Here is a 13339-nt window from a genome sequence, read left to right on the forward strand (position 1 = left end):
CATATGCTGTCGTTGACGCTTTTTGTAAATAATAATGTGCTCTACAAAATCCTAGTACATTATTTTATTCTATCATCAATAGTTTTCGCAGGGCACGCGATGTAAAGAATATTTTAGGTAATTTTTTTGCACTTTGGGTTACATTATTGGAGTTTTAGTAAGGATCCCTAATTTTTTTCAAAAAATATTATAGCCTATGTCACTCGGGAATAGTATAGCTTCCAAACAGTAAAAGAATTTTTCAAATCGCTTCAGTAGTTTCGGAGCCTATTCAATACAAACAAACAAACAAATATTTCCTCTTTATAATATTAGTATAGAAGTATAGATGGAAACTCTATATGTAGAGATAGGGCTCTACATTTTTTTAAGCAGAATAAAAGTCTCCGCTAGAGTCAAAGTTATAATTTAATAATAAACACTAAAAGTTTCTTAGCTTTCGCAAACATGATTTTAACCGAATCTCTAATTCAATACGCGTACTTGAATTTATTTCTGTAAATCCTTTGGGACTAAGTTGAACGAACTCGACAATTATTTCAGTGATTTTATTTCTTGGCAGCATTTTGAAAATCTTTTATAAGTACATAAATATATACAACGGTATTAACTTTTACTTTTCAGTTTATGAATTGCAATGCATTGTACTGCTTTACCTGCGTAATGAGAAAAACATCGAGCCAAATGGGTTTTATTCAATTTTAAAATACAATGCGTCTCCCATTTGTAGATTATGTAGATGGTTAAAAATATGTACATATTTCTCTGTTTCATTGCTGTGAGGAATTGTTTTATAGCCCGTGTAGACAGACGAGCATACGGCCCATTTGATAATGAGTAGTTACCGTCACTCATGGACATATCCAATGGCAGGGGCGGAGCCAAGTAGCTGCCTCAGTACAGCTTCCGTATAGTCTCTGTACAAAAACCATGATGAATCCTACATTCGTGTTTCAGTAGATCTATTGGTATATTCGGGTCAACTTATCGAATTCTACTCTTAAAAACCCCTAAGCTTCTTCTACTCTAATTGTTAGGGAAATATTTATTGAGAAATACAGATGATTACATTAAATTATAATTCAAGAATTGAATACACACGCGCAGTGTGCGTTTGAGGTGGTCCGAATGAAAAATACCTTTTTTTTAACTCGCACAGCGACACGCGAGACAAAGGGCACTGGAGCCATACGGGTTTAATGTTGTTTTTCATAAAGACTAACATTACATAGATGTTCATTTAGGATAATATACCTACCTTCTTCGATTAGCGCGAACCGTAGACAAGATAAGTATTACTTTTACGGTTTAATTATCCGTCCTGGTGAAACCTGGTTCGACTTTGGTTAGTTTTGACAAAAATCACTTGCACGGTAGTACGACTCGTGACGTCACTGCATCGAAAGACTCTCGTCGACCAATCAGAGACGAATCGCAGCACGCAAGAACGTTAGTAGTCGTTTTTTTTTTACTTTTTTCTAAGACTGACTTTTAGTTAGACGAATGATATTTACTATCCGTCAGTTCTATTCAGAGATTTAAGTTACATTTTTTTGGGAACGTTCTTCGGAACCACTTATAAGCTATGATAAGATTTGGACATACTTATTTAATAAGTGTGACATGTTACTATTTTTTTATTCATTTCTTGGTGTCCCCCATTGAGAAAAGAGATCGAAATCGAGTTTATTTAAGTCATGAGTTGAAATTAGAAAAGTGTTTTGAGATTATCAATAAAATTACAACAAATCTGATCTTTTAAGGGATTTTATGACCTGGCAACTAAGAACTTTAAGTCATATCTTATTTTAATTATTATATTCTTATTTTTATAAAAAATTATAGTATAGAGTGAAATGAAATGAAGATGATTAATTTGAGATCAACTGGGATGAAATGAGATGAGATCAACAAATCTGACATTTGAGTCATACACAGAGTAAATAAAAATATAGACCAAGGATCCGTTTCAATAAAGCCAATAATTACGACATTTGAATACAAGCAATAGACAAACACTTTTAATTAAAATTATTAGTAATTCAAGATTATTTTCTGTAATCTGTTACCATATACTCCGAATTTTAATTTCAATCAAAGAAATTGAAAAAATAAGCAATGCCGATTAATATTTCTCTCTTCTCTTTATCTATATTACGGTTATAAGCGATGTCTGGAAGTGATAAAATCCAGTACACTTTTAAATCATAGCTGTGCACTAATTAATAAAATAGTACAGCTATTATAAATGAATGCACAGCAAACTGTACCATATTGTTATTCAGATAACGTTTCAATTGAATGTTAACATAGTTGATCTGTTCGGTATTTTACTCGCACTTTAATTGACACTTAATTCTAATAAAATGACAATCGATTTTCATTACATCGATCTTTTAACATTCGTCCAACCATTATTGTTCGCGTCGTGTTTCAATTTGCAATGATTTCGGCGCCGTCAAGATGATTTCCGTACACGCCAATTAGGTACGTTCCATCGATTAAGGTTGTGTTCACACGGCATTGTCCTGTACGTTTATCTGCAGTATGCGTCTTATTTTTTTTCTCCTACTTATGCTGATAGCCTTCAGAGGCTATATCAGCTTCTCCTTGACGTGTAGGTGAGCTCACGGGGTTCAAACCGAATGTTTTCCTAACATGGGCCCTAGCGAGAGCAGTGCTTCGCAGAATCTACCACCGGATCGGAAACGCGACCCACTGAGAAGATCCGGCGAGAAACTCAGTGGGCTGTGTCTATGGTTCAATTCACTCGTCGAGCCCTTCGTCGCAAGCGACGGGTTCGACGAGGACGACCGGTGCTTGTGGTACCTAAAAGCACCGTTAATGGATCGGAAGGATCCGTAATGACGTGTTTAGGGCGACGTCGACTGTTTACCATTCGGTCTACAGGATCGGGTATGATGCGTCTTAACGAATGGATAGTGGCACATACAATAGAACCATTCACATGTCATTTGTACTGCAAAAAAATCGTACACCGCTTAGACGTTTAATCGAATACTCACCGAACTTGTCAAGCAAATCGAATGAACTTTAACGTTGTAGTGGCGTATAGTAATACCATGATCATATAGCTCTGTCTCGTTCGTTTTTACACATATATACAGGGCCCTGAAACTGCGATACTTAAAGACAAATATTTTTTTGTATGGAAACTAGCGACATCTTGTAGCGGATGTCCCTAATAAGTTAAGGCATTTAATGATTGTATAACTAAACACAGAAACTAAAAAAGTTAATAAATCATAAAAGTCTTTATTTGTTATACACAAATTGATTAAATTTTATCAATTTGTAGTTTCTGAAAATTTACAAAATCCTTTCATTAAAAATAAAATATACTAGAAACTAATCTAAGCGAAGCCATCTAGTGGCCGACTTCCGTAAACATTTTTGTTAAGTGCTTGAGTTGCATATCTATAACCAATTTATGTGTATTATCTATGTTTACACGAATGAAAATCTACGATATTATTGTACGTTAAAATACCGAATACAAAGAAAACGCGCAGGACAATGCCGTGTGAACCCAACCTTAGTTAGATTGATCGAACAATTAGTCTCTTAATATAATTTACTTTCGATCGTCACAACAATGTTTGTGGAAAAAACTTATGTTTTATGAGTAGTTGTAGCTCTATTTTTCCAAATGGAATGGCAAACGTATCATACCATACAGCCTAATATTTTATCTATTTTTTATTATGAAAAATGATAATATGAAATGAAATGAAGTTGATATGGGATGAAATATAATCTCAGTAAAATAGTGGTTATTTACTGAGAATTTTTTAATGGACTTTTTGGAGGATTTATGTTTTATGAGTTCTATAATCTGTGAAAAAACCTTATGATTTTACCACAGACTTTTCGAACTTACAACAAATATTTCAACAGCCAATTACTGTAGAACTGAGACTTAGAACTTATGTCTCAAGGTGGGTGGCGGTATTTCGTCGTTGATGTCCATGGCTAGCTCGAGCAATGAAGAAACGACTCAGAACAAGAAATAATCCATCTAACGGTGGTCTAGAAAAATTGTTTGTCGCCCATAGTTTTGTCCATATGACTTTTACTTCTATGAGTCACCTTTGCCTATGCATGCAGACGTGCATACGGCCCACCTGATGGTGAGTAGTTACCGTTACAGAGATTGACGTCAGCAATTCCAGAGGCAGAGCCAAGCCGCTGCCTATCGCCATCCATTGCCATACCATTGAGTGCTACTCTTCACAAACATCATTTCAAAAAAAGATATGGTGTACAATAATATAATCTGTATACATATATCGCGAACCAAATGTTTTTTAATGAGACTTTTTGGCGGGAACGCGAGGAGTGAAGTTGTGTGATTTGTTTTATTTTGTCTATTTAGTGTTTGTTCCTGTTTAAATGTGTAATAGCGGTGGTTTATTAACAGTGTAGTATCTGTGAAAGTGCACAAATGTGGGAAAATGAAAGAAAGCCGCTGAACGTAGCTTCTCGGGATCCTCCAAAAAGTCCACTGAATAAATCTCAGTAAATTACCACCATTTTACTGAGATTATATTTCATCCCATATCATCACATTTCTTTTTCATTTCATGCCATGTTTCATATTAATCAACTTCATTTCATTTCATAATATCATCTTTCATGTAAAAAAAAATTTCATTAAAATCAAAATAAGACTTGACCTAAAGGTCTTAGTTACCAGGTCATAAAATCCCGTAAAAAAAGGTTTTTAATTAGATTGTGGGCTTCGATTCTCACTGTCGGAACACACAATTAGATAAAAGCGAATAAAACATATTAACGATAACGATATTAACCTTTAATAATGACTATTTAAATAATAAACATCTATCTTAGCGGTATCCATTTGTTTGTCTAGCAGTTATCATTGCATTCGCGGAAACTCACACACATACACGAGGCGGCCATGACAGCTCGACCGTGCCTCTGGAATGCGGCGCGCTGATTGGTCGATACGAACGCGCCTCCGTGACGTCATCGGCTCCAGCGCAATGTGGTTTATCGAAAAATAGAGCATATCGTGATAGGCGAAAGCGTTTTAAAATAATGAATTGACATATTATTTTATAAAAAGATTCCTGAGTACAGAATTACGGAAAAAAGCTCTGAACTAGTTGTTGTTTTGTTAGCAGCCCAGATCTAGCTGTCTAGATTCTATGGAAATAAATAATTAGATTTGATATTTACAATTATATCACTAAACACTTACGGCCAAAAATACAAATCTCGCAATGAAAATGTAACATAGCTCGCACGAACGAGTATGTAATAAAATAAAAACAAATAACATTCAGTACTTCAATAAAAAATGATAACACAAAAATCGCTGCCGCTCGTGAACCTTGCAACCCTTTTTTAGAAAGTAGTCGGCCTCGCGGCTTGCGAGACTTGTCCAACGGAACTAGAAAGGACCTGTTACTTGAACGATACAGAAGCAATTCAAAAATTTTATACAAACAATAATCGACCTTATGGAATATACGGATTCGGTATTTTATCGTAAAATATTTAAAAAAACATTTCTACATTTCTTGTCAAGTTGAAATAGGAAGTAGGTGTACGCAAAGAAATCGTTGGACGGTATTAAGCGTGATGTTCAAATCAAAATCAAAATATTAAGATGTAGCCAAAATTTACTACAATTTACTACTGATTTTGTTGAGTTACGATGTGTGAATTTAAATTTATTCACGATTTTACATTCTATTGGACCGGGTACGAGAAGGGTCTATGTCAAATCATGAGCTGGGGCTTCCAAGATGGAGAACCGGCGTCGCCCTAGGCATTATGTTCCTTCGGATCCTCTCGATATTCCCTCAGTCCTTTTAGGCGCATCAATCACCGGTTACCACTCACAAGTACGGCGAAAACTTCAATGTGCAACTTAACTCATATACGCGATACACTGAGTCTCTCGGTGAATCTTCTAAGTGGGTCGCGATTATGATCTTTTTTTTAATGCTTAGATGGGTGGACGAGCTCACAGCCCACGTCTTGTTAAGTAGTTACTGGAGCCCATAGACATCTACAACGTAAATACCGCCGGCAGAAATAGGCGGTGGTGGTACCTACCCGTGCGGACTCACAAGAGGTCCTACCACCATATCTGGTAGTAGACTCAGCGAAGCATTGCTCTTGCCTGGGTAGTATGTTAGCAAAATCATTCAGGCTAAGCCTTGTGACTCACTCACCAGTCAAGGTAAAGCCAGAATAGCTTTTGATACTACTGGTATCTTCTTTTTCTTGTCCCTATCCTACTGTATGGGTTCGTTGTGAAATATGTTCTTTTTCCATTCAGACCTATATTACGTCATCTTTTTCTTTCTTTCTTTTTTATTGCCCTATAGGCAGACCAGCATACGGCCCACCTGATGGTGAGTGGTTACCGTCGCTCATGGACGTCAGCAATTCCAGGGGCAGAGCCAAGCCGCTGCCTACCGTTGAATACTCTCCACAAGCCTCGTTTGAAGAAGGACATGTCATAGCGCTCGGAAAACACCGTGGAGGGGAGCTCATTCCAAAGGCGGATGGTGCGTGGCAAAAAAGATCTCTGGAAACGGACTGTAGATGAACGTAGTGGCTCCAGGTAGGCTCCATCTTCGCTCTCACGCTCTGATCCGGCATACATACCAACCAATTCCTAAAAAGACCAGTACTATGTGAAAGAGGAGAGAACGCCCCCTCCTCACATTACCAGGCCACTGATTTAAAGGTAGGAAAAATTATCTCTGTAATCGATCTGGCTGCCCTGTACCCGGATATCCCGCTAGTGAGCTTAGTATTACAGCAGCAAACAGATTCAGTAGTAGTAAATTAGGTGATCAGAGGATCAGTGTGCTTAGTGCGAGTTTTTTAACGTTCTCGATAGCGTAAAAGTTAACTCATATTTGTATGGAATGGGATCGTTTGCGTACGTTTGCCGCTAGGGGCGCTGTTCCAATTGCATACAAAATTGGTTTAACTTTTACGCTATCGAAAACGTTAAAAAACTGGCACTAAGCACACAGAGGACCATAGACCACGGAGCGTGGTTATTCCACATTTTGAATTCGAATATAAAAATGCAAGTAAGGAAAAAACATTACAGTAATGATGACGAGGAAATATTGCGTGATAATGTGGATGTGTCATACGAACAACTCGAGACATTAGCTAAACACCGCTTTGGCAGACATTTTAGGGTATTTGTCATTATCATATGTTCGTTTTATCTACATCAGTGATTCCCAAAGTGGTCTATATCGACCCCTAGGGGCCTGCAAGGGGTCTACGTCAGCGAAAAAAAATTTGGGGGTCCACGACAGTGGATCTCAACACATACACTGGTAGTACCTATTTACTTACATCATACTATCTTATAATATCAAGATATCATTAGCCGAGGAGATTTAAGATTAACCCTTACAAAATTGACGCCAAAAGGTTGATAATTTATTATTAAAGCATCAGGTTCATCCTTCTCACTAAAAATATTGACTTATTGCTTATGTTATTTTATTTATAGTTTATTTTATGTTACGTATATTTTACATAACAGATACAAAATTTTATTTTGAGTAGTTCTAATTTAAATTCAATTAATAAATGTATAAATTAACATGTGTTTTTACTTTAAGTTTTTAACACTAAACTTTACTACAGTTAGAAATTTATTTAGGAAATCAATATCAGGTAAGTAGGGGGTCTACCCAACACGGAAAAACATGGCAAGGGGTCTACGACACAAAAAAGTTTGGGGAACTCTGATCTACATTAACCGATTTATAATAACGATTATGAGTATTTATAGTATACATATATTTACATACATTCTTGAAGGTCATACTGTTCCAACGGTTCTTTTTCTTTAACACTAAAAATATATTGTCAGCAAGAATGGTTAAGGGTGGATTCGACCAAACTTAAATTTATACTCGAGTAACTATACGAGGAATAACCTATTCCATGATTTTAATCTCGAGTAAATCCATAGTCGTTTTTCCACGTAAACGAGAGTATACTTGCTCTAGGAATAACAATACGCGAATAGCAGAGTGAATAGTAAACAAAAATAAAACCCAGCAAATAAATGTTGTTGTACAACGGCATAGTGTAAGAGCATACAAAGCGTCAACTCGATTTTGCCGTATTTTAGTGTGAAAAAGTAGCTGTAGTGTAAGATAGATAGAGAGAGAGAGTATTCTTTATTGTACACCAAAAAACAAATAAACAGTTCGATACATTATCAAGATATCTAGCTGCCAAACGTATTAATTTTATTTGTTGTTTGTTTGAGGGAATTGTCAAGTTTTGTCGTGTGGTTTTATCTTTTTTCGTTTAAACGTTGCATTACACAATGCCAGACTATTATTAATAATTTAGTGCATTGCGTTGACTTGAAATTAAAACAAAATAAATATTTATGAAATCAGATGATTGGAGTGACTGACGCCATTACTTTATTCTAGGAATAGCTCCGTTGTTCCGTGCGAAACGGCGGTATAGTAACAATTCCCGAATAGGCCCACTATTCTTAGAATTGTAGATGGTAAAACGTAAAATTGATTTACTCTCGATTAACTGACGAGTTATTCTAAGAATAAGATTTACTCTTGTTTGGTCGAATCGACCCTAAGAGTATTTTTTTCAGTCGTTTTAATTCGTCTTAACATGGTTTTTTCTTGGCTTTCGTTTGCGTCCGTTTCTACTTAATATTACGTACGTACGTTAATACTAGTTTTTTTATAGCTTAGATGATTGGACGAGCTCACGGTCTACTTGGTATTAAATTGTAACCGGAGCCCATAGACATCTACAACGTAAATGCCGCCACACACCTTGAGATATGAGTTCTAAGATCTCAGTATAGTTACAAGTATAGTTACGCTTAATAAATAATATAGTAATAGTTTTTTTTTATTTTTTTATTGCTTGGATGGACGAGCTCACAGCCCACCTGATGTTAAGTGGTTACTGGAGCCCATAGACATCTACAACGTAAATGCGCCACCCACCTCGAGATATAAGTTCTAAGGTCTCAGTATAGTTACAACGGCTACCCCACCCTTCGAACCGAAACGCATTACTGCTTCATGGCGGAAATAGGCGGGGTGGTGGTACCTTTTTTTTTTTTTTAACGCTGGGGAATCCATTTACGGATACCCGGTCGAGGGGGTAACGGACCGGGTTATGGCCCGAGGGCCGAGGTCCTTCACCTCCCCCAATTTCTCACAGGAGACTACGCCTTGAAAAAGGCACGCGAAGCACTTGCCCCGCAGAACGACTACCGACTAAACCCCATCGAGCCCCACCACTCCGACTCCACGAAACCCACGGTACCGCACAGTGCGCGCCGAAGGCTCGCCGTCGCCGGTACCCATCCTGTTAATAGGACGGCACTCCATCCCCGGGAAAATCCCGCAGGACGTCGTCTCGGAGACACACCGTGAGCGGTGCACAGGAGCCACCTTGCGCCGCCTCACCACCGGACCAACAGCCGAGTACCAGGCCCCCCCGCACCCGGCACCCAACAGCCCCTACGGGAGATGAACTGGAGCTTCGCGCCCGTGCCGGCCACTCCGCCTTCTTCGCTGAGAAGCCGAAGAGGGATCCCACTCCCTTTCGCGCTCCTCAGCCTCACGGAACGCCATGACCAGGTCGCAGGTGGTGGTACCTACCCATACGGACTCCCAAGAGGTCCTACCACCAGTATACTTAACTTGTATGTATTTCATTAGAAAAATTGGTACCTGCCTGCGAGATTCGAACACTGTTGCATCGCTAGTTACGAATGCACCGGGCGTCTTATCGTTTAGGCCGCGACGACATCGGTGATTTAAGATCAGGCGCGAATTATAATTTGCGTAATTACTGGTGGTAGGACCTCTTGTGAGTCCGCGCGGGTAGGTACCACCGCCCTGCCGTGAAGCAGTAATGCATTTCGGTTTGAAGGGTGGGGCAGCCGTTGTAACTATACTGAGACCTTAGAACTTATATATCAAGGTGGGTGGCGCATTTACCTTGTAGATGTCTATGGGCTCCAGTAACCACTTAGCACCAGGTGAGCTGTGAGATCGTCCACCCATATAAGCAATAAAAAAAAAAATAGCTCTCCTGTAAAGTTGCAAAAATGTCGGTTAAACCAAATATGCTATGGAATTAGCTCCCCTCCACGGTGTTTCCCGAGCGCTATGACATATCCTTCTTCAAACGAGGCTTTGGAGAGTATTAAGCAGTAGGCAGCGGCTTGGCTCTGCCCCTGGCATTGCTGAAGTCCATGGGCGACGGTAACCACTCACCATCAGGTGGGCCGTATGCTCGTCTGCCTACAGGAGCAATAAAAAAAATAGCCTTTCACCTCTCGATAATCTATTTAGATTCGAATGTCGCAACCTATGACAGACAGTTACAACAAAACCGCTGACTCGATTGTAGAGCATTCATTGCGTCATTGCGCTGCCAGCAAAACTAATATGTATTAGCTTAAGATTTATGTAGGCACCTCTATGGGATTTTCTTTTTTAAAACCATTACTATCGTCTTTTAGTTGAGTAGATAATTTTTTTCAATCTAGATTTTGGTATTTGATAAATCTAAATGTTATTGTAGATGTTTATAGTAATAAAATGTAAATCATTGAACCAGAAACGGATGAAGTAAAAGAAAAACAAAAAGACAGAACAGAAAAGTCTATTCTTATGGCCCGTTGCTATATAAAACTACTGGAGATATAGCCCGTGGAGGATTGACGTCAGATATGCGGCTGATGCCAAATCCCCATGCGTGCTGCGCCCATCCCTCATAGTGGGATAAGAACAAGGAGAAGAAGCTTATTTATTTTATTTATTTATTTCATCTACTTTAGATTTTGCAACCATATTACATTCATTTACATTTCATTTATACTAGAATTAAATAAAAATAATAACTACAATCTTGGAATAAAACAAAAGCAATAATAATAATAATAGTAAAACAAAACAAAAAAAAATCAAAATTAACATCAAAACTACCTTAACCTAAAGTTCTCTAGAAAAATTATCCAGGTTTTGAGACTTTTTTAGTTACAGATCGTTCTACACTTAATTAACTCTTAATCAATTAATGAACGTAAGGTAATTTTGAATTTACCTATTTAAGGGATGGTCTTTTATATATAGTATTTATCGGAGTATTTATTATAATAAATATAAAATTTATCGAAGAGCCGTTGTATGTTTATCATCACGTTAAAGCACTTATCGCTATTGATAAGATATGCACTATTGAAACCGAATAGGAATGACACGGACAAATTATGTGACGCACCTTTAAGGTCCTGGTAGCTTATAAGTCTTATAAGTCGAAACAAAACATAGGTACTTGATATTTTGTCGACAGCCTTTAATGATCATGATTTTACTTGCAGTCTCTCTTCTCTAATGTTCGACCATTGCTGAGCATCATGATGCGTTTTCCTGAGACATTTTCTTGAAACCTTTACCCGACTTTTTATTTATTTATTGCTTAGGTGGGTGGACGAGCTCACGGCCCACCTGATGTTAGGCGGTTGCCGGAGCCCATAGACATTTACAACGTAAATGCCGCCACCTACCTTGAGATATAATTTCTTAGGTCTCAGTATAGTTACGTCTGCCCCCATCTTTCAAACCGAAACGCATTAATGCTTCACGGCAGAAATAGGCAGGGAGGTGGTACCTACCCGTGTGAACTCCCAAGAGGTCCTACCACCAGTATTTACGCAAATTATAATTTTGCGGGTTTGATTTTTACTACAAGATGTTATTCCTTCACCGCGAAAGCCAATAGTGAACATTTGTTAAGTACGTATTTCATTAGAAAAATTGGTACATGCCAGGGAGATTCGACTCCCTATCCATTAATGGTGCTTTTAGGTACATCAAGCACCAGTCACCGTCCCCGTCGCTTGCAACGAAGGGCTCGACGAGTGAATTAACCCTTAGACACAGCCCACTGAGTTTCTCGCCGGATCTTCTCAGAGGGTCGCGATTCCGATCCGGTGGTAGATTCTGCGAAGCCCTGCTCTTGCTAGGACCAGTGCTAGCAACACTCCCGGTTTGAGCCCCGAGATATCACCTACACGTCAAGGAGAAACTGTAATAGCCTCTCAAGGCTATCAAGCATAGGTAAGCATAGGTTTTACTGACTTCAACTATATTGCCGATATCCCCAAATTTTGTTACCTTGAAATCGGTTTTCATTTCTTCAACTACTGTAATATTGCGTATCACCAAAATCGTAATAAATAAATTAGAAACTACACTAATATCGAATGAATAATACTTTGTTTACAAAACCGTAACACACATTTTCTATTTACCTATTTGATACATTAGAAAATCATAAACAAGAAAATGAAAGAATACAATACAAACAACGTTTATCTACGATTTTCCTATCAAATTCCAAAGTACAATAGATTGCACCGATGTCTGTTTATTACATTTGAATCTACGCATCGTGCAATTGAACTTTGATACATATCTATACATATAAATAAAATTTGAGTGTCTGTTTGTAGTATTGAAATAACCGCTTTTTACTACATGCATATGAATATATATACGATCAATACACCAAAATAACATTTTTTACAATTTTTGTCTGTCTGTCTGTTTGTTTCGGCTAATCTCTGGAACGGCTGGACCGATTTTGATGAGACTTTCACTAATATGTAGCTGATGATATAAGGAGTAACTTAAGTAACTTAGGCTACTTTTTTTAGACTAGCTTCGCCCCGCGGCGTCACCCGCAGTTATTGTCATACCGCGCGCAACATGGCGGGACTCCCCTATCAATAATAAAATTTAATGTTTCCGAAGCGAAGCGAGGGCGGGTCGCTAGTCTTTTATATATTTACCAACCTATCTAAACGTTTATATTAGCGAATCACTAGAATCAACTTCGGATTCGTTTAGTCTTTGTAGAGATCCGGAAATAATGAACAAAAACAAAATCACGTTTTTATAATTAGATGATGGATTATCAACTTTGCACAGTAACATGATTGATCTATGTAACGCACACATGGGTAATTTCCTTTTGCAACTCATAAAGGCCACGACAAAACGACTGTGTTAATATTTTTCTCGTCTCGTTAATAATACACCAATATTTTGATGTATGATCATCATTTTAATGTGGAGCTAACACGAAATAAGGTTCTGCGTCTGCCATTGTTCATGTTCATGTCTATCTTATTTTGCTATTTTGAGGTTATTATTATTTATTGCTTTCATGAGTGGATGAGTTTACGAGCCACCTGATGTTAAGTGGTTACCGGAGCCCATAGACATCTACAACG

At 37.9% G+C, this 13339-nt stretch overlaps 2 protein-coding genes across 3 annotated transcripts in view; both read right to left on the reverse strand.

Moving 5' to 3' along the window:
* The window catches only part of Treh-2 (trehalase-2), an 80572-nt gene that overhangs the window by 54987 nt on the left and 12246 nt on the right, over positions 1-13339 (reverse strand). The gene's annotated exons all lie outside the window — the stretch shown is intronic.
* FoxP (forkhead box transcription factor P) overlaps positions 1-13339 on the reverse strand; it is a 210920-nt gene that overhangs the window by 26840 nt on the left and 170741 nt on the right. The gene's annotated exons all lie outside the window — the stretch shown is intronic.

This window comes from Bombyx mandarina, chromosome A1, assembly GCF_030267445.1.
Source record: "Bombyx mandarina strain Sakado chromosome A1, ASM3026744v2".
Taxonomy (NCBI): domain Eukaryota; kingdom Metazoa; phylum Arthropoda; class Insecta; order Lepidoptera; family Bombycidae; genus Bombyx; species Bombyx mandarina.